We start from the raw sequence: 20931 nt of genomic DNA, 5'->3' as shown, positions 1-20931 counted from the left end.
ATGTTCTGCAGGCTGCCATATTTCTTCTATCCACTGCCTCTTCGAATACCCAGGCTGAAGTTCCAGGAACTAGACAGGATGCCCAAAGGATTTATATGGGTTGGTAAATGATTACGACTTGAACTATACTACCTGGCTGCACAACTGCAGTGGATGGCTAGAGGGTCGGCAGTGCACACTGGGGGTCCGAGTTAGCCCCACAGTCTTCCTCACTTGATCATTGTTAAATTCTGATCTACAGCATCAAACATGTCCTAAAGGTATACTGGTAGGCACAGCACATTACATGTGGGTGACGGCTCTACAAAGAACCCAAACCATATTTCAGGGTGCTACATCTGCAGGCACTGAAACTGATACCTCATCATAGTAACTAGACTGGCTTGAGTAGGAGAATAATGAACTCACAGTAGTCGGGAATCTGTATGTAGCAGCAACACTGCTGATTTTTCAAAGCTGAGAGATGCTTTTGGAATCTCACATGGCTACTTTCTGCTTCATGGGATGGTTGGCATTATCAGTAAATGGTGACATACTAGAATGTTAGAACCCATCCAACATAATTGTCTGGATAGCCGATACTTCATAGATTGCAGGAATAGAGTAATAATGGTATTGTACCATGATTTCACAATCTAAAACAGCTCAGGATACACTACAATACAGATGGGGGAGATTTGGGTTTGCCATTATGTGATGATGACAGGCTGAGGGTGTTGCATCTAACCCCTAAAATATCCTGCAACTTGCAGTTCAAGCTCATACAGTATTACTATCTGCAAAGAGTGTATAAAACCCATAGGAGGATCAATTGTATGTACACAGACGCACAGGAAGAATGCGCTAGATGTCAAACATTTGGGGCCAACTATTTTCATCCTGTGTGGAGTTGTCCAGTGCTGGCTGCATAAAGAGGAACTGTGCTGCACCTTATAGCCACAAGTAGGACTATTTTGAAATAATTCAGGTGTGTCTGCTGGCCTCTATCCGTGAAGCAAGGGCAACCAAGTGACAAGTAGATTTGTTAACTTAGCGATTACCCTGGCCAAACAACAAACGTTTATGAGCTGAAAGAGTGTGGTGGGTCCTAGCAGAGATATTAGACAGCTGGATTTTGCTACAGCCATACCTAAAATTGATGGGGTAACTGTTTCCGTGGAGGGTGAGGTAGGAGACTGAAAACTCCTGTGTGTTTTCCTCAGGACCACAAATCATTATAATGTTGGTGGACAGCATAGTGCGGGGTTTGCTGTGAGCAAGGCCAATACTGTTTGCCCCACAAAACTTTGATTCTCCAAGGGTGTGGCTGCGGTGCGCTCAGCGCTTTTTAATGTGGCGCACGTTGTACTCCTCCTGGTTCTACATTTGGTGTCTCTTTCCCAGAAATGTTCTTGACTTCTCATTAGAATTGTTCATGTTTCTTTCCTTGCATATGTAGACAGGCCAATAATAAGAACACTTTACCATTGTGCTGCATTACCCCACTATGGGTACAATGTAAGAATGTATGGAATCTGCTAATCTGGACTATAATGAAGATTGATATTGAATGTAGTACAAATAATTAATTGCACGATGTAGGAGGCTGGCCTGGCTTATAGTGGGTACCTTGTGGTACTTAGACCTTGTGCCGGGTCCAGTTATCCCTTATTAGTAGATTAGAAGTGTTCTAGCAGCTTAGGCTGATAGAGGTGGCTATAGCAGAGTAGCTTAGGCTGAACTAGGAGACATGCAAAACTCCTACCATACCACTTATGTCACTTAGCACTATATCATAAGAAAACACAATACTCAGAGTTACTAAAAATAAAGGTACTTTATTTTAGAGACAATATGCCAAAAGTATCTCAGAGGATATACTCCCTTGGGAGGTAAGTAATATACACAAAATATACACACAAACCTGTTCTGCTTTCCCACTTATCTCCTATTGGAGCTTACAGAACCTCTCTTGAATGCACTTCTGAGTTTAAAGAAGACCTTTATTGTTGTTAATTCTCCCCCACCCACAAGTTCCTGAGAGACAAAATTAGTAGATTGGAAGCACACATTTAAAAGTAGTTGCAGCAATGAAAGCAAAATATATCACAGTACTTCTCAGTTGCAATGTACACAGCAAATATATCTATAACATAACTGCAAAGCAAAGCATAAAAGTCAAATTCATCACCGTATGGGCAAGGCGGTAGGGCCTAAACTCAGCTTCATCTTTCTGGGGTCTGCAAGTTGATGACTCCGGTCAACTGCAAGAAAGAGATTTTCTACCTAAAGGGGAGACTGGCAACTGATGTCTAGCTCCAGCCTGAAGTTAAGCAGATTCAAATCTAACACACTGTAGCCCAGAGTCATCCTTAAAATCAAACTCTGTGTGAGAGCCGAATAACCTTGGAGAGGGGCCAGTTCTCCTGAGCAAATCCGCTCTCAGACTGGATTGCGAGGTAAACACAAAATCTACGTGCTCTTATCAGCTAAGGTCTGGTGTGAAAAAAACAGCTTGGTCCATCTTGTGGAAAAACACAGCTTGGAAAAACACAGACATCAGTAAAGTCTCAACTGCAATGCCTAACCCTACATTAAAGCCAATAGGCAGCTAACCTAAATATCAAATGTAATGTCTAATGTCACGTCAAAGCCTATAGGCAGCTAAACTGAGTACAGAATGTAGGGCCAGATGTAAGAAGGCTTTTGCGCCTCGCAAACGGCGAAAAACACCGTTTCGAGGCGCAAAAGCCACTACACGATGCCGAAACACATTTTGCGAGTCGGTTTCAGACTCGCAAATAGGAAGGGGTGTTCCCTACCTGTTTGCGAGTCGCACCGCGATGTAAGTTGATTTGTGACCGTGAAAGCGGTCGCAAATCAACTCGCAGTTACCATCCACTTGAAGTGGATGGTAACTCATTCGCAAACGGGAGGGGGTCCCCATGGGACCCCTTACCCTTTGTGAATGCTCACAAGAATATTTTTTCAGAGCAGGCAGTGGTCCCATGGACCACTGCCTACTCTGAAAAAAACCGAAACTAAAAGGTTTCGGTATTTTTTTCTATTTGGAGCTCGTTTTCCTTTAAGGAAAGGCTGCAAAGAGAAAAAAAAAACTGCTTTATTTAAAAGCAGTCACGGACATGGTGGTCTGCTGTCTCCAGCATGCCACCATCCCCGTGAGTGCCTAGACTCGCTATAGGGTCGCAAACTGCGACCCAACTCATAAATATTTATGAGGTGGGTCTTTGCGACCCCATAGCGAGTCGCAGAAGGTGTCTGAGACACCTTTCTGCATACCAATTTGCAACTCGCAAATTGGTTTCTACCTACATCGGCCCGTAATGTCTAATGACGTGTCAAAGCCAATAGGCAGCTAACCTAAATATCAAATGTAATGTCTAATGTCATGTCAAAGCCAATAGGCAGCTAAACTGAATACAGAATGTAATGTCTAATGCCATGTCAAAGCCAATAGGCAGCTGAGCTGAATACAAAATGTAAAGGCTAATGCCATGTCAAAGCCAATAGGCAGCTAAACTGAACATCCAATGTAATGTCTAATATCATGTCAAAGCCAATAGGCAGCTGAACTGAATACAAAATGTAAGGGCTAATGCCATGTCAAAGCCAATAGGCAGCTAAACTAAATATCAAATGTAATGTCTAATGTCATGTCAAAGCCAATAGGCAGCTAAACTGAATACAGAATGTAATGTCTAATGCCATGTCAAAGCCAATAGGAAGCTGAGCTGAATACAAAATGTAAGGGCTAATGCCATGTCAAAGCCAATAGGCAGCTAAACTGAACATCCAATGTAATGTCTAATATCATGTCAAAGCCAATAGGCAGCTGAACTGAATACAAAATGTAAAGGCTAATGCCATGTCAAAGCCAATAGGTGGAATGGCTAACTCCATGTTAAAGCCAATAGGCAGCTAAACTGAACAAAACATATAATGTGCTACTTATGAACATTGAGCAACTAATATGCGCAGTGGTGAAACACAAAGTCATTGGTCAAACACAATTAATATCATCACAAAACCAAAATCAGGTAAGTAAACAGTTAGAAAAGTAGTGCAAACACTGTAGATCACAATAGAATGCAATAGGAGACAATAGGCCTAGGGGCAACACAAACCATATACTCCAAAAGTGGAATGCGAACGAAGAATGGACCCCAGACCTAGTGTAGTGTGTAGAGGGTCACTGGGAGTGTAAGAAAACACTAAGGGTGTCCAAGATACCCCACCCCAAGACCCTGAAAAGTAGGAGTAAAGTTACCCTACTACCCCAGAAAGACAGTAAAGTCGAGATAGGGGATTCTGCAAAGACAACAACTGACTCCAAAGCACTGAAGACGGATTCCTGGACCTGAGGACCTGCAAAGGAAGTGGACCAAGTCCAAGAGTCATGCAAGTGTCTGAGGGGGCAAGAGCCCACTAAACCCCGGATGAAGGTGCAAAAGGGCTGCCTCCGGGTAGAAGAAGCCAAAGATTCTGCAACAACGGAAGGTGCCAGGAACTTCTCCTTTGGTCAGAAGATGTCCCACGGCGGGCTGGAGGGTGCAGAGTTGTTTATATGCAGAAAGACCGCAAACAAGCCTTGCTAGCTGCAAGAGTCGCGGTTGAGGATTTTGGGTGCTGCCAGGGCCCAGGAAGGACCAGGAGGTCGCCCCTTGGAGGAGGAGACGGGGGGCGCTCAGCAACACAGATAGCCCATGCAGAAGCAGGCAGCACCCACAGAAACACCTGAACAATGCAGGATGGAGTGCTTGGGACCTGGGCCATGCTGTGCACGAAGGAAGTCTTGCAAAAGTGCACAGAAGCCCTAGCAGCTGCAGTTCACGCAGTACACAGGATTACTGTCTGGCGTGGTTAGGCAAGGACTTACCTCTGCCAAATTTGGGCAGAAGGGCCACTGGAACGTCGGGGACACTTGGATCCAGCTCCTGTGTTCCAGGGACCACACTTGTCAAGATGAGATGGGACCCAGAGGACCGGTGATGCAGAAGTTTGGTGCCTGCGTTGGCAGAGGGAAGATTCCGTCGACCCACGGGAGATTTGTTCTTGGCTTCTAGTGCAGGGTGAAGGCAGACAGCCCTCAGAGCATGCACCACCAGGAAACAGTCGATAAATCCGGCAGGATGAGGCGTTACAATGTTGCTGGTAGTCTTCTTGCTACTTTGTTGTGGTTTTGCAGGCCTCCTGGAGCAATCAGCGGTCGATCCTTGGCAGAAGTCGAAGAGGGAAGTGCAGAGGAAATCTGGTGAGCTCTTGCATTCGTTATCTGATGAGAAACCCACAGGAGAGACCCTAAATAGCCCTCAGAGGAGGATTGGCTACAGAGAAAGGTAAGCACCTATCAGGAGGGGTCTCTGACATCACCTGCAGGCACTGGCCATACAGAGGTGTCCACTGTGCCCTCACACCTCTGCATCCAAGATGGCAGAGGTCTGGGACACACTGGAGGAGCTCTGGGCACCTCCCCTTGGGAGGTGCTGGTCAGGGGAGTGGTCACTCCCCTTTCCTTTGTCTAGTTTTGCTCCAAAGCAGGGCTGGGGGGATCCCTGAACCGGTGTAGACTGGCTTATGCAAGGAGGGCACCATCTGTGCCCTTCAAATCATTTCCAGAAGCCAGGAGAGGCTACTCCTCTCAGGCCCTTAACACCTATTTCCAAAGGGAGAGGGTGTAACACCCTCTCTCAGAGGAAATCCTTTGTTCTGCCTTCCTGGGACTGGGCTGCCCAGGCCCCAGGATGGCAGAAACCTGTCTGAGGGTTGGCAGCAGCGGTAGCTGCAGAGAAAAAACCCCAGAGAGTTAGTTTGGCAGTACCCGGGCTCTATGCTGGAGCCCTGGGGATGCATGGAATAGTCCCCCCAATACCAGAATGGTATTGGGGTGACAATTCCATGATCCTAGACATGTTACATGGCCATGTTCGGAGTTACCATTGTGACGCTACATATAGGTATTGACCTATAAGTAGTGCACGCGTGTAATGGTGTCCCCGCCCTCTCAAATTCTGGGGAAATTGCCCGGAACAATGTGGGGGCACCTTGGCTAGTGCCAGGGTGCCCTCACACTAAGTAACTTTGCACATAACCTTCACTAAGTGAGGGTTAGACATATAGGTGACTTATAAGTTACTTAAGTGCAGTGTAAAATGGCTGTGAAATAACGTGGACATTATTTCACTCAGGCTGCAGGGGCAGTCCTGTGTAATAATTGTCTGAGCTCCCTATGGGTGGCAAAAGAACTGCTGCAACCCATAGAGATCTCCTGGAACTCCAATACCCTGGGTACCTAGGTACCATATACTAGGGAATTATGAGGGTGTTCCAATCAGAATTGGTAAAATTAGTCACTAGCCTGCAGTGACAATTTTAAAAGCAGAGAGAGCATAAACACTGAGGTTATGGTTAGCAGAGCCTCAGTGATACAGTTAGGCACCACACAGGGAACACATACAGGGCACACTTTATGAGCACTGGGGTCCTGGCTAGCAGGATCCCAGTGACACAGGCAAAAACAAACATACATACAAGTAAAAATGGGGGTAACATGCCAGGCAAGATGGTACTTTCCTACACACGATGGCCCATTTTTGCTAATAATTACTCCTTGTGGAACTGTACGTCATATAAATCTAATAAAATGTTAAAAAACATCGGTCATTCAGGTGGATCATCCATAAACGATTTATATTTATGATTAGTCAGTGAACATAACACAGGCACAATAGCAGTTATGTAATAAAATTGAGTTCCACCCTTCACAAGAGGAGACGTGCAAACAGGTTCTTCATGGATCTGAATGGAAAAAGAACTAACCAAACATCCAGGTTCACTTTTTGTGTTGTCATAACATCGGTATTGGTCTTTCAGTGAATAAAGCCAGCCTTTCTATACGTTTGGTGGAGGAGTTACACTGAAGAGTTTATGTAGAACAAGCACAACCATTTAAATGTTCTGGGAGGCAGAAGCCAGCAAAAACAGATCAAGCTTGTGGTCTTACCCTGAATTCGATAGACTTATCTTTTGTGCAGTACATAAGATATATCTTGTTTTCCACTTGCACAGTGAAAGATACAGCAATACCACTTCCATAGCTTGTGTCTTTATACAGATGCAGTTTGAACTTGCAACGATCTGTTGACATAATTTAACATTTTTAAAGTTCAATAAATCATGCTTAATTTAGTGGTAAAAGTAGCATTCCTGTGAACACATTTAACAAATATGTCAAGCTGCTCAAAACTAAACTAAACTAACTTCCTAATCCCTGTAGTGGTTAATATTTAGGTGGAAGGAGTGTCCCAATTCCCGATGATACATAGCATTTGCAAATCCATACAAAAGGTTAACTATATATGTTATTCAACTTCTGAAGAAAATAGAAATGAACACCCAAAGGCAGAGATTTGTAATGAAACTCTTAGAAGTGGATGCAGAGATGTTCTAAAACCCATTTCTTCTACTGTACTTGGAATTCATTTATACAAGCGATTTGAAGATGTTACAACATTATTCCATTCAGCTTCAATTCATCATTAAATTCTTTGCAGCCCTTGTCTTTAAATTGTTCCTTAGCATCAGTAGTTGCTATTTTCTCTCAGTTAAATCAAAATTTCATTATGCTCTCTGAAGGTATGTCTAGCTGTTCAAGAAAAGAAGTAAAATGTGGAAATTGTGTATGCAGGTTCTTCCCGTGGTTCACCTGCTTATCCGCTTCGCTGTGCTCTGTGCATTTGAAGTTAAAGTATTTCTAATTACCAAGGAAGACTTTAATTGTGCAGTTCCCATGAGTTGGGATTAAACACTGGTAATGATTTTCACATTTACATTACTGTAGGAAATCTGCCTCTTCGGTGTGGCATTATCACATTTTTACTTTTAATGGACCACATATGTATGCTGGCTGTAGAACTCTGTGCACTTTATCCTTGCTAACCAGTGAGAAAGTGCTTGTGTTTCTCCTGTGAGTATGGTAAAATTGGGGTACTGTCAATTGTCATATTTAAGTTAGCTCTAAGCCCCTTGTATATGGTATCAAAGTATATCTAAGGCCTTTAAGTTAAATGTCACACGTGTACTGCAGAACCCACAGTGTCATCCTTTGCCGTGACAGTGTAAACACGACTGCAGGTCTACCCTCTGTATCCCGGCTGTACAGTTTTAAACATAAAATTCAACCTGTCAAAATAACCTGTTTTAATAGGCCTAAATATTCCTTTTAAACATTTACAACTCACCCCTAAGTAGGTCGTGTAGCCCATAAAGCAAGGTGCATTTTAATCAAAAGTAGGAAAAGTAAACCTTTAATGTTACACATGGCCTTACAGTGAAAAGGTCCCAAAAGCTATTTTTACTGCAGCAACTGGGATGCAATATTAAATACCTATACTGTATCTTGGTAATGGAACTAGCTGAAAAAATAATATCCAATTCAATGGTAAAGTCTGATTTGTACTAAATATTAAGGAAGAGTAACTTACGTTACTTTTACCTGCCTGATGTTCCTGCCTGCCTGGCATTCCTGACTACTATGCATTTTGCTGTCCCTCTTCTGCCAGCCAATAATTAGCATTTGAATAAGTGTGAATGGGTGTGAAATTTCTCAGAGGCAGAAACAAATGGCTGACCTGAATGGGCAGAGATGACCCATTTGAACCTAACAGAATATGCAGGCTGGGGTTGTGAATATCCTTCTTGACATTAAAGTGTCAAACCATTCTTGAATTTTGAATCCTGCTTGACAGGTCTGCTGGTGTTTTCCTTTGACACTTGAGGCACACTTCAAAGAGGCTTCCCCACGTCACAGGCAAGGGTTAGCTTGTGCAGCATCTTTCCTTGGTCTCCCACACCAGACAGGATCCAATCTCAATTGGTCTCTTTTTGATATTACAATGACAATGCCTGCTTGACAGCTATTATGGTTTTACACATAACACTCGAGGCACACTTCAAAAGAGGGAAACAGGATGACAGAACAGTTTTTGTGTATCCCATGTCCAGCTGCTGGAAAACTCAGATTTTTTTTTTAATCAGACTTCAGTATCTGAGTTTGTTGTAGGCACAGGACTTGCTTCAAACTGGACTTTACTCTTAGATGTGGGAGGGTGGAAGTACTATTATAGCAAATTCCCCAAACAGTCTCAGCCTCAAGATCCCAAGTTTAGTGTGGGCAAAGACTTTGGCCACCTTGAAAATGCCAAAGTGGTTAGGGTTGGCTCTGGAACCTTTACACCATTGATTAGGGTGCGCCGAAGGGCCATTCACACCCACCAGCTTGTGCCACCTATAAAATGCAGCATTTTCAGGCAACCACTTCAGAACACTCCTGGACCTACCTGTGGAAGTTCAGAAGAGGTCTGAACCTGTTGTCTTATTCATGAATAGAGTCCCAAAGGACTCAACCAGATCTCCCTCTTGTACACAGGACAAAGAAGTGGACTCCAAGAGTCATACTCCTGACCTCCTGTTCAAGCTACAGGAAAACAACTAGCTACAAGATACCTTTTTCTGCAACTGCTCAGCTAACCAGTACAAACAGAACTTGGACTGGTTCCTCCTGTTGGCCTCTGCCTGCCATCCTCTGAGTCTGTAACTGCCTCCCCTGAGATCCTGGGGGGTCTTTAGAAGTGTACTCCTATGGTGGATTGGGTCTTAAAGGACTAATATCAGAAGGTAAAACTTTAACCATAACTTGTTAGCGTCCTGTGCTTTATTGCGGTCAAAGCCATATTCTGCCTAGGATTTATTCTACTGTGACCTTTGATTATCGCTGACACTTTTTTCTTCTTAGTGTTGTTTGTAAATAAAACTTTAAAAACATATCCCTGGTACTCCTTATTGGATTTCTGTTATTTTGGTTCATTTTGTTTATTAAATGTTACTCTATTTTTCTAATTCATTTTGGGATTTTTATTGTTTTTCAGTTCAAATTTGTTACTTTTTTAGTACTGCATAAATACTTTACGCACTACCTCTAAGTTAAGTCTGTCTGCTCTGTACCATTGATACCAGGGTGTTGAGCTCAGGTTTATATGGTGACTTTATTAGTTCCCCCTGACAATGATTGTGATTATTACTTGAGGTGGGCACTTATCATCTTCAAGTAATAGCCCAATTTCTTACTATTACAAGTAATTTAAATCACAGTCTTTAAGGACTGTTGCACTTTTAGTGTATGCCTGCAGACTCAGTGTATCCCTCTTCAACAATGATTGATTTATTCTATAACGTTCTTTAGTCACTCAAAGTAAAAAGTTAATTATACTGTGGTACACAATCTTGACAGTTGGTCCTATTCTTAACCTTCACTAACAATACATGTTTCCTTTGATAATAGTGCAATATTTAGATGTGATCTGAATACAGGCTTTCAAGTGACAAGCAGAGATGTTCAATAGTGCTGCTACAGTCAACCAGTATTTCACAGATTTCAGTGGATTCTGCTTTCTCTAGGCTGCATAAGACTATAGATGTTACAATCAATAATTAATTCTTATAACGTATTTTTTATTGCATCCTGATAAAAAGTACTTGTAGTCTTGCCAAATAACCTTCAGATACACATATTAGACCATTATTTCACAAGTATTAGAAATAAAACAAATCCAACATTTTTAGAAAAATGTGTTGTTAAAGAGAATGCATCATAGAAAATTAATAAACTAATAATGCTTAAAATAAAGCCATACTAAGGAAACAGAGAAAAACAAACATATGAAACAATACTTTAAAGGAGCAAAAAAAGGCAATGTAATTCTGTTTTAAACAAATTTGGTTCTTGTTGTGTACAATTTTAATACAACTGCTATTTACAAACATTTCCTTTCTGTTACGCATAATTTAAATACAGTTATTAGTACAAACTTTAATATGATACAACTCAAAAACCCATACTCATATGGCTAAATTCCCATTAATAATTTTAGTGATATCTATGTGTACCATAGTCGAAGGGCCTGATTTAGAATTTGATGGATGGGGGTACTCCGTCACAAACGTGACGGATATCTTGTCTGCCATTTTATGATACCATTATATCCTATGGACATCGTAATACGGTTTGTGATAGAGTAACACATCTGCCAACCTCTAAATCAGACTTTAAGTCAATTCTGCTATTAATATTATTCATTCCTGACTCACTTATAGTAATATGATCATTAAACTATAATTTGTACCAGTTATAATTTGTACCAGGAAGTCTTATTAGTGATGCTGTACTAGTGAAGGTTACATTTAATTTATGTAACAATTAGTGCCTTTTATAATTTATTTAATTATACTTTAAAATATTTTGAATGGTCATAAGACTCATTGCTTAATGGTGAACATTTCAGTAGATTCAAATGTTTGATTAACAACACTGGAAAAACATTAACTCATAATATATTCCTTAAATGACTAACTTTTTATTTTTATGTAGGATAAATGTATGGTATTTTAAAATAAAAATATGCAAACTCACCAATCAATAATCAACGCTTCTTGAATATCTACCAAAGACTCTTTTATGTTGTTCTATGCCAAAAGGTAAGAGTCCTCATGGCAAGCAGCACATACAAGATATAACATCTCCATTGTGATTTCTAATACCATAACTATTTCAGTAAAATAAAGCCAAAAATAGAACTGTGTACATATGTTTAAAATTAAAGATCACCGCAGATACGGTATCCTGACTATGTTGTAGACTGTGGAGCCATGAAAACACAGTTGAAATCCCAATTGCCCTTACGCTGACCAAAGTTTGTATTCCTGCGCAAATCAGGTCACCTCTCTGCACCTCATTTTCCTTAACTTGCTAACTTGGTAGCAGAAGTAGGTCAAATCAGAAAATGTACAGTACAATGAATAGCCTTCCTTATACATTAATAACAATGAATGTTCCAATAATGCACACCAGAAACTGGTTTGGCTCCCTGGTGACATGATGTCATGTAAAGAATTGTTGGAGCTAATACTATTACACTGCAGATGGCCCAAGATACTATGACAACGTTGTGGGTGTTGTAAAATGAAAATAAAATAGTGTTCTTTACCTTTTTGAGATGTGCTTTCTGTCAGATCCTGGAACTGTGCAGAGCGATTCTCAGGAGAAGCCTCAAGTGTGTGATTGAAATAGTTCTGAATTATACATGAGATGCTTTTGTTACTAAATCTCCAGGCATCTGAGTCCAGACCTTTCAAGGACCAAAAAAGACTAAACTTCAGAAACTGTGTTTCCTCCTTAGCTCTTTTTTTAAAAAGACAATATTTCGTTTTTTATAATTTTCCAAAGAATGACTAAACGTTACCTTCATTTTCTTCTGTTTATTGAGGAGGAACACAATCCAAAAAAAAGAAATAAAACATTGTTAAGTTACAATACAGTACAAAATAAAAAAATCTTACAATTTTTAGCTATACACTGAAACAGGCAAATAACGTGTCAATAATCAACACAGGAAAACACAATTCTAAGTGTAAGCATCATGCTCTATGCCTGAAGTGAAAATAGAAATATACTTACATAGAAAATTGTCATATTCGGCCCTAGTGCTGTTGTTTTTTTAATTCGATAAATAATGTTATCCCACCACGTGCTGGAACGTCAGACAATGCATTTAGCCAACTGCATGCTGACAACTTCTCTATGTTGGTCCAGAACTAGGACCATGCTCTCACCTTTACCCCTTCCTTCATTCCCTTATGTTGGAACCCCGATACACAAAGCCATTTACTACTGCAAACGTATGTTTATGCCTCACACCTATCCATAAAAGGATACCTGTCAGGAGTGAAGGGATTTACTATGAGCAATTCTCTGCCACAAGGGCACTGAATTATGCACTAGTAAAGCCCGCGCATGGGTCTAGTACTGCGAGAAGCAAGCATGGTTTACCTTGTAAGTTTGTGAAAAACCACAAACACTAAGGTTGTCGGTATTAACGAACTCCTATTAAAACTCTCTCATCCTGAGTGCATTTGACAGTTTAATCCCGTAGAGGGCTGAAGTAACTTTCCTTCCATGATAGGAGAGGAGTGAATCACCCTCAAACGTGGTGGGGCATAGGGAACGAAAAATGTGCATTTGCTATTTAAACTGACTTTCAACAGTGGGTAATTGAACTTAGTGCAATTATTATATGATTGCATAATTGCAGATATGCACTATTCACAATTACGCATAGTAAAAAAATGCAAGTTGGAAAATGCCACACAAACAGTCCAAGAATTATGTGTGGAAACCTGAGCCATATGCAGTTTTACAGGCAGTCTTCTGGTTAAAATTTGTGAATGGCAAAAATGTGTAAAAATACATTTTTAATCAACGGTGTAGATCTTTGCACGTACTTTTATACATTTTATGTCAACTGCCCATGCTTTCTTTCTGCCAGTGGAAGTTTGGAGATCTCATTCAGCATGATCTAAGTGTTCTCCTACACTGTTGATATGTTTCGTGCAGTGCATTCGAATGCACTGTGACAACAATTCTGTCAAAGGTTGGAACTTGTCCCTACTTTGGGGAGCAATGTGCCATCAACGCCCGGATATTAAATACAATTTATAAGCATGTTTTGAGAGCAAGGTTTTATTCATCTGAAAGACATAGGAGCTCACAGAACTCCAGCAAAATGTCTGACAAATACTGTAGACACAGATAGATACACCCATGTTCAGAAATATAAATTTACCCAGTGGTTCAGTTCTCAAAGAAAAATGTTATGCATTCATTATACGTGTAACAACTGTTTCCTGGTACATTTGATGACACAGATTAAACAGTGCATTATTTAAACTTCAGGTGCAACTCGAAAAAAACTTGCCAGGCTTCCAATGCCATCCAAAGATGAGCTCTGCCAAAACCCATAATTAGTCGTTAAAGCTAAAGCATGTATTAATAGTGCTAAGGTATTTTGTTCAGATGGCATAAGCAAAATGGGACCGGTTTAGGTTTTTTTTCCCCGCCACAGAACCTAGGCATAAACATTATCCTCATTTTCGCACTGAGTGCCAATCTTCTTACCACTCACTGTCATTCAAATGTCTGACCTCCTTCTGGGATCCATATTACTTCTGTATTTCTAACTCCTTATCACCTAATTCCCACTTGTAACTCTTGAAGTAGCTATGTGTCTTTCTCTTACTCGGATACACTGCACAAGAACTTAGCCTCTGTCAACATCAGGGAAGTGCGCGCTCTATGGGCGACCAGAATGCAAAAACCTAACGATTTCAAGCTAACATAATTTATGCATTGTGCTGATATAATGTTGTTTAACCTTTTGCATTACAGAGTTTCATCCTGAAGACTTATATTCATCATGCATATAAATACTGTTCACATGTAATGCAACTTCCTGAGCTCCTGTTCCGGAGGCCTACTTGGATCTTCCAGACCTCACCCTTTCACTGCGCTTGGTGCTTCTTGATCAGGGCGGTAAGACGGAGGGCGGGCTGGGCCCCCAATCCCGTTCTCTAAGCATTTTGAGTTCTTGGGCCTAATTATCATGATAAAATCTTTTGACTCTTGTGCGTGTGAAAGTGCGCATGATGTTTATTGGGCATTTATATGCTAACATTCGAATTGGCTTGACGTGCCTTAACCCTTGATATTCATTGTGCGTTACCATTTCCAGGCCTTCACATGGTGACATTCGAATCGGCAAGACGCACAATTCTTTTCTCGCTCTTTAACCCTTGATATTCATTGTGCGTTACCATTTCCAGGCATTCATATGGTGACACTCGAATCAGCAAGACGCGCAATTCGTTTCTTATGCTTTAACCCTTGATATTCATTGTGCGCTACTATTTTCTGGCATTACATGGTGGCATTCGAATCGGCGAAACGTGCGATTCATTTCTCGTGTGTAACTCATGCTGTTCATTGTGCGCTACCATTTTCTAGCATTTTCATGGTGGCATTCGAATCTGCGAAACGTGCGATTAATTTCTCGTGTGTAATTCATGCAGTTCATTGTGCGCTACCTTTTTCCTGGCATTTACATGGTGGCATTTGAATCGGAGAGACGAGCGATTTCATTCTCGTGTGTAATTCATGTTATTCATTGTGCGTTAACTTTTTCTGGCATTTTCATGGTGACATTTGAATCGGCAGGAAGCGCGATTCTTTCCTTGTGTTTAATATCACAGTGTTCATAATGTGCTACCTCTTCATGGCATTTACGAGGTGGTTTTCTAGCCAGCAAGACGCAAGATTTAATTCTCGAGTCTAACTTATTTCATTCATGGTGCACAATCGTTCTATGATATTTACAACCTTTGTGAAAATATACAATGTGCACAATTCATGTTTCTGACAGTTTTTGAGAGAACAAAAATGCTAGAGTTCTAGATGTGATTGTAGTGTGTATATAACAATGTTTTTCTTTTCCTGATTCTCATGCAAAAGATAATGTTTGAATCTGAACATTGCATTTAACCATTCCTTGATTTCCTCTCAGGTATCCGGTAATCTTGAAGTCTAGTTGTTTAAGTCCATTCATATGTTGTCTATGATTTCAGAATGACAATGCTTAGAGTTAGAATCTAGTACTGATTCATATGAGATAATCTTGATATTGTGTGTTTTAACCGTTTGCTTCCTACAGGTCTCCTTCCCAGCTGTTCCCTTCCTAATCCCCTTTTCCCCACGTGGACTCTCTTAGAATTCTAATCAGAGTATAGGAGCTGTCTTGTGGTGGAAGTGTTGGGAGCGTGCACAGACCCTGAGGATCTGGTGACTCTGACAGCCCCATTAATTTAATAAGTTAGTGGCATGGAGTGGAGTGTACAGAATGGAGTGGCCTAGAGTGGCACAGAGTAGAGTGGCATAGAGTACAGCGCATTAAGTGGAGTGGCATAAAGTATAGTGCTTCGGAGTAGAGTGGCGATGAGTAGAGTGGCATAGAGTGGTGTGGAGTGGAGCAGATTGGAGTTGAGTGTCGCAGAGTAGGAGTGGCCTAGAGTATAGTGGGGTAGAGCCGAGTGGCATAAAGGAGTGGCATGGGGTAGAGCAGAGTGCAGGAGAGTAGAGTTGAGTGACGTGGAGTGGCACAGGGTGTAGTGGAGTGCCATAGAGTATAGTGTGTGGATTGGAATGGTGTAGAGTAGAGTGGCTTGAAGTAGAGTGGTGTGGACTAGAATGACTTGGTGTAGAGTGGCTTAGAGTAGGAGTGGCATAGCGTACAGTGGTGTAGAGTAGGGTGGCATAAAGGAGTAGAGTAAAGTAGATGGGCATAGAGTCGAGTGGAGTGCAGTAGAGCGAAGTGGAGTGATGTGGAGCAGCACAGATTATTGTGGAGTAGCAAAGAGGTGAGTGCCATATAGTGCTATGAAGTGGAGTGGTGTGTAGTAGAGTGGCATGGAGTAGAGTGGCGTGGAGTAAAGTGGTGCAGAGTGGAGTGGCATAGAGTAGAGTGACATGCAGTGGAGTGTCGCAGAGTAGAGTGGCATAGAGTAGAGTGGCACAGAGTAGACCGGCATAATACAGTGAGGTAGAGTGGAGAGACATGTAGTAGAGTGGTGTAAAGTGGAATGGAGTGTAGTGACATTGAGTGGCATAGACGATTGTGAATGTGGCATGGAGTGGAGTTGAGTGGCATATACTAGAGTGGTGTAGAATGGTGTGGAGTGACAGAGTGGAATGGCGTAGAGTACAGTAGCAAGAAGAAGAGTGGGATAGAATAGCGAGGCATTGAGTGGCATACAGCAGGGTGTACAGTGGCACAGAGTGTTGTGGAGTAGAGTGGTGTAGAGTGGAGTGGTGTAGAGTATGGAGTGGTGTAGAGTGGAGTATAGCATAGTGGCATAAAGTAGAGTGGGAAGCAGCTGAAGAGAAGGAATTGAGTAAGCGTGGAAGAAGAAGAAGGAAGACATGCAGGAGGCATTGAGACTAAAAAGAGGATGGGCAAATGGGAGGCAAGAAAGGAGAGCGAAAGGTACAATATGAAGAAGAAAGACAGAAAGAATGCCTTCAGAAGAAAGGTGCAGGTGAAGGAGACAATAGGAAAAGAAAAGAAGAAAGGGAAATGAAAGAAATGAAAAGCTGAAAAGTGTGTGAGCCTTGCAGGGATCAATGTAAAAAAGAAGAACGTTAAGGATGAAGGAACAAATGTGGAAGGGAGCCAAGCAGTGAGAAATTAAACCTAGGAAAGGAAGGAAGAAATGAAAAAGGGTAGATACAAAAGAACAAGGAAAAAAGGGAGAGCTGGTGGAGGGAACAAATGAAAGGAAGACTAATTTGGAAGAAACACAAGTCAGTATTGAGAGCTTGAATGGTGATTCTAGTGGTAAACAAGACAGATACTGAAATGTATAGAATTTTTTGGCTTTTACTTTTCAAAACATAGTTCACACTCATACCAAACGTCTTCAGCAAGAAAGAAGACACACTGTTTCACCAGTGTCTGCCAAAGGAAGCAACTTGAGATGAGAGAAGCAAATGCTTCAGGGCCTACATAGGAAGGGAGGCAGCCCGCCACCCTGTACAATGACCCACTTTTAGCAGAAGGTTTAATTAATATAGCTAGAAACATTTCTTGGCGTCAGGCCCTCCAGGTCACTGGTGCTTTGGAATTCCACCCACAGAGACTTTGACATTCTTTCATCGGAGTCTCCCAATCACTGAAGATACAGAGCGAAGTGGCGCTGGGATTTGTCACATCTGTAAACAACTGCAAGACTGTGGCAGCCAGGGCTGCTTTAAAAATGAAAGAGGTGTGGGGGAGGAGGGAAGGAGAAACAGATTGGCAGAGGTGAGCAGGGGGAGAAGAAATAGTACTTCAATCACAGTGCGCACAGCGGACGGGCACTAATTAAGTTGACTCAATCTGTACTCTGTCCATGCTCCACAGAAAGGAACAGAAATGACGCTACACCGGTGATGGCCAATTACAAAGTAGAAAAAAGTTGTAACACTAAAGTCAACAAATTGTAACCAATGGGCAGACTCCAATAACTTTATTTTAAACAATAGAGTCTCACAAGAAAGAAGACATGCAGCACATACTTTGTTGCAGTATTCACCTAAAAAAAAGAGTAGAAATATTACAATCAACTGATCCCAGAAGGCTGAGCACTGTGTTTTGATTACTTGACAGAACCCACCATCGTTTGCTAAAATCAGATTCAAAGCTATTCTGTTTTGACAACTATGCTGCACATTGCAATAATTTCTTCAGTAATATTAACTAAAGCAGCAGCAGTGTCACTAGCCAGCCTCTAGCAATTTAGTTTGCTCCCTTATTATTACTACATTTAGTGATACCTCTATTGGAGGAATCATTCCTGAAAAATGTCTAAAATGTCTTCCCCTGTAGCCCTGCTTTGGGGGTGAAAATGGATATTCCTCAGTTTTGTAGGGTGATAAATGCATAAAGATAGATAAGTGGAGCCCTCCCACCCAACTGGTAATGACAAGTATACCTTCTTTGCACAAACATGTTACATATCTCAGTAACTCTTTATCTTATTGTAGCGTATAAATTGCTCTGATGTGTTAAAAGTGTGAGTGCAGTTACTTTCAACCACCTTTAAGGTTTTCCTGTGGGAGATAAGAAACATTCATGTCCTTTTATGCATTAGATTCAAAGCTGGATGCGTTAGTAGCAATGGGTTTTCCAGAGAGAGAGGGAAAGAGAGAGAGAGAGAGAGAGAGAGAGAGAGAGAGGTTCATCATGGAAGATTAACAGTCCTTTATGTGTAAGTGGGTAATACCTAATATTGTTTTCATACATTTTTTTTAATCTGTTTTTATTATTTGCAAATTCAACAGAACTAACCATAACAAAACACTTGGTATTAGGAAACATTATGGAGGTGAGAGAAAGTAAGGAAGGGGATTGGGAAGGGAGTCCAGAAGGATGAGGATCATGAAAGCATCATGCGGTAATAGAGAATATCATTAACATGAGCAGGTAAATATGATCATAACATACAAAAGTTAACTCCATAACAGGAAGGAGTATGTATAGTGCTTTGGGGAGCCAACAGCAATATCAGAGGGAGATGCAGTAATATGATGTTGTCAGGAAATGACCTGTGTGGCAGGAAGTAGGTGGGCTAGCTATCTGGTGAGTCCAACCCAGGGGATGCTGCCGTTGTAAATGGTAATGGATTGTTATGCTGTGTAGATTCAGGAGCTCTTGATGGGAGGCTGGGGATTTGAGCCTTCGGGGCGCACAGGATATGTGTGACTAAGATATTGAAGACTGTCTATGCTAAGGCTTGTTGTCCCAGCTCAGGAAGGACGGGTATTATTTTTAGCTTTGATATTAATTATAAAAGCATCTCAGATTTCGTGGCCTCCCAGAGCCAGACCCCTGTCAGTCAAGGAGTGGAGTACCTGTGACTCAGCTCTATCCCACTGCAACAGCGCACAAAGGCATGTTTTAACATCTGGAGTGGAAGGTGTCTTCCATTGCAAAGCTATGAGATGTTTGAGTAAGACAAAGGCCAGGTCTATGAACCTGTGAAGATGTTTGTCCACGTCATATTTAGCATGGATGCCTAGAAGACAGGATTCAGGGGTGGGGGAAAGAACATAACTAGTCAGTTCCCCCGTTATTGTAGTGATTTCATGCCAACTACCTTCTATGGAAGGGCAGTCCCATACCATATGGTAAAAAGTAGCATCCTGTTCTCGCAGGGAGGACATTCCTGTGCTGTGTGAGGGAACATGGGTTTAAGATGTTGGGGGGACAAATACACTTGGTGGAGATAATTAAACTGAGTGAAGCAAAATCATGGATTGCGAAAGACTATCTTTATATGTTGGAGCGCCTTAAGCCATGATTTTGGGGGTAGTAGGGTAGGAAGGACTTCATCCCATCGAGCCGGTGCTCCCGTCTGTCCATTGTCAGTGCATATGATAAAGGTATGGTACAGCAGGGATATAGCTTTTGTTGGACCCCACCCCGATAATAATGTGTGAAGAATAGGCGAGGTTGGAGGTTCCGTTGCTAACGCCCACCAAGTCCCGAGTATGAGCTGTCTTGTGGCACAGTATGTTAAGAACCACCCTGTACTAATGTTATAAGTATCCCTGATGTTGTTGTATGTCACGAGAGAGTCGTTTCTGAAGAAGCCCCCCACAGTAGTTAGTCCCGCTGCTATCCATGGTGTCAGATCATGGTGTGTGTAAAATTCCCTTGCACCTTGTATGGTAAGTATTGGGATCCTGGGAAAGGGGGGCAGTATAGGGCCCCTACTATGTATGAATCTGTGCCAACAGACTCAGGCTGGGTCCATCAGGTTGGCGCCGTGTAGAGGAGGGCATGTGTGATCTGCCAACTATGCCAATACGTCAATCGAACCCAGCCTACTGAGTACCATTGTTCTCTCTGCTGTGAGGGAGTTCTTTAACCAGCGAAGCGGCCATTGTAGCTGTGCCGCTGCATAGTACAACTCAAAATTGGGCAAACCTAAGCCCCATTCTTCAAGCGACTCGTGCATGGTAGTTAGGGAGACCCGACATCAAGTATTTCGCCATAATAATTCTAACATCAGGCCGTGTAGTGAGCAGAAGAATGATCTGGGCAATACTAACAAAAATATAACAGTCTGGGGAGTATTAACATCTTCGCGATCGCCACACGTCCCAAGGGGGACAGTAGTAAGGAGCACCAGAAAGATAGTAAGCCTAGGATTCAGTGAATTGCTAGATCCAGGTTGCCCTTCCTGAGGTCTGAGGCAGTAGGGCAAATTTGTATGACAAGGTATTTGAAGGTGACCAGGCACCATGGCAAGCGATGTACCGAGAGGGCAGTCTGTAGATGCTATGGAATAAGGGTCAATGCGAATAGCCAGTATTTCGTCCAATTCACACATAAACCAGATACATCCCCAAAAGCATCTAGCAATTGCATGACTCTTGGTAATGAGGAGGTGCTTCTGCACAGGTCTATTAGTGTGTCATCAGCATAGAGGGATATAATGGGAAATATGTCC

The 20931-nt window shown here is 41.9% G+C and overlaps 1 long non-coding RNA gene across 1 annotated transcript in view; it reads right to left on the bottom strand.

Moving 5' to 3' along the window:
• Positions 1-20931, bottom strand: part of LOC138285260 (uncharacterized) — a 329318-nt gene that overhangs the window by 33155 nt on the left and 275232 nt on the right. The window contains exons 3-4 of the long non-coding RNA XR_011201553.1: positions 12039-12305; positions 7001-7134 (exon numbers count right to left, since the gene is read on the bottom strand). This is a non-coding gene — a long non-coding RNA (uncharacterized lncRNA). The remainder of the gene's footprint in view (positions 1-7000; positions 7135-12038; positions 12306-20931) is intronic.

Source organism: Pleurodeles waltl, chromosome 3_1 (genome assembly GCF_031143425.1).
Source record: "Pleurodeles waltl isolate 20211129_DDA chromosome 3_1, aPleWal1.hap1.20221129, whole genome shotgun sequence".
Taxonomy (NCBI): Eukaryota; Metazoa; Chordata; class Amphibia; order Caudata; family Salamandridae; genus Pleurodeles; species Pleurodeles waltl.
The sequence above is the reverse complement of the archived record's forward strand: the minus strand, read 5'-3'. Positions and strand labels throughout refer to the sequence as shown.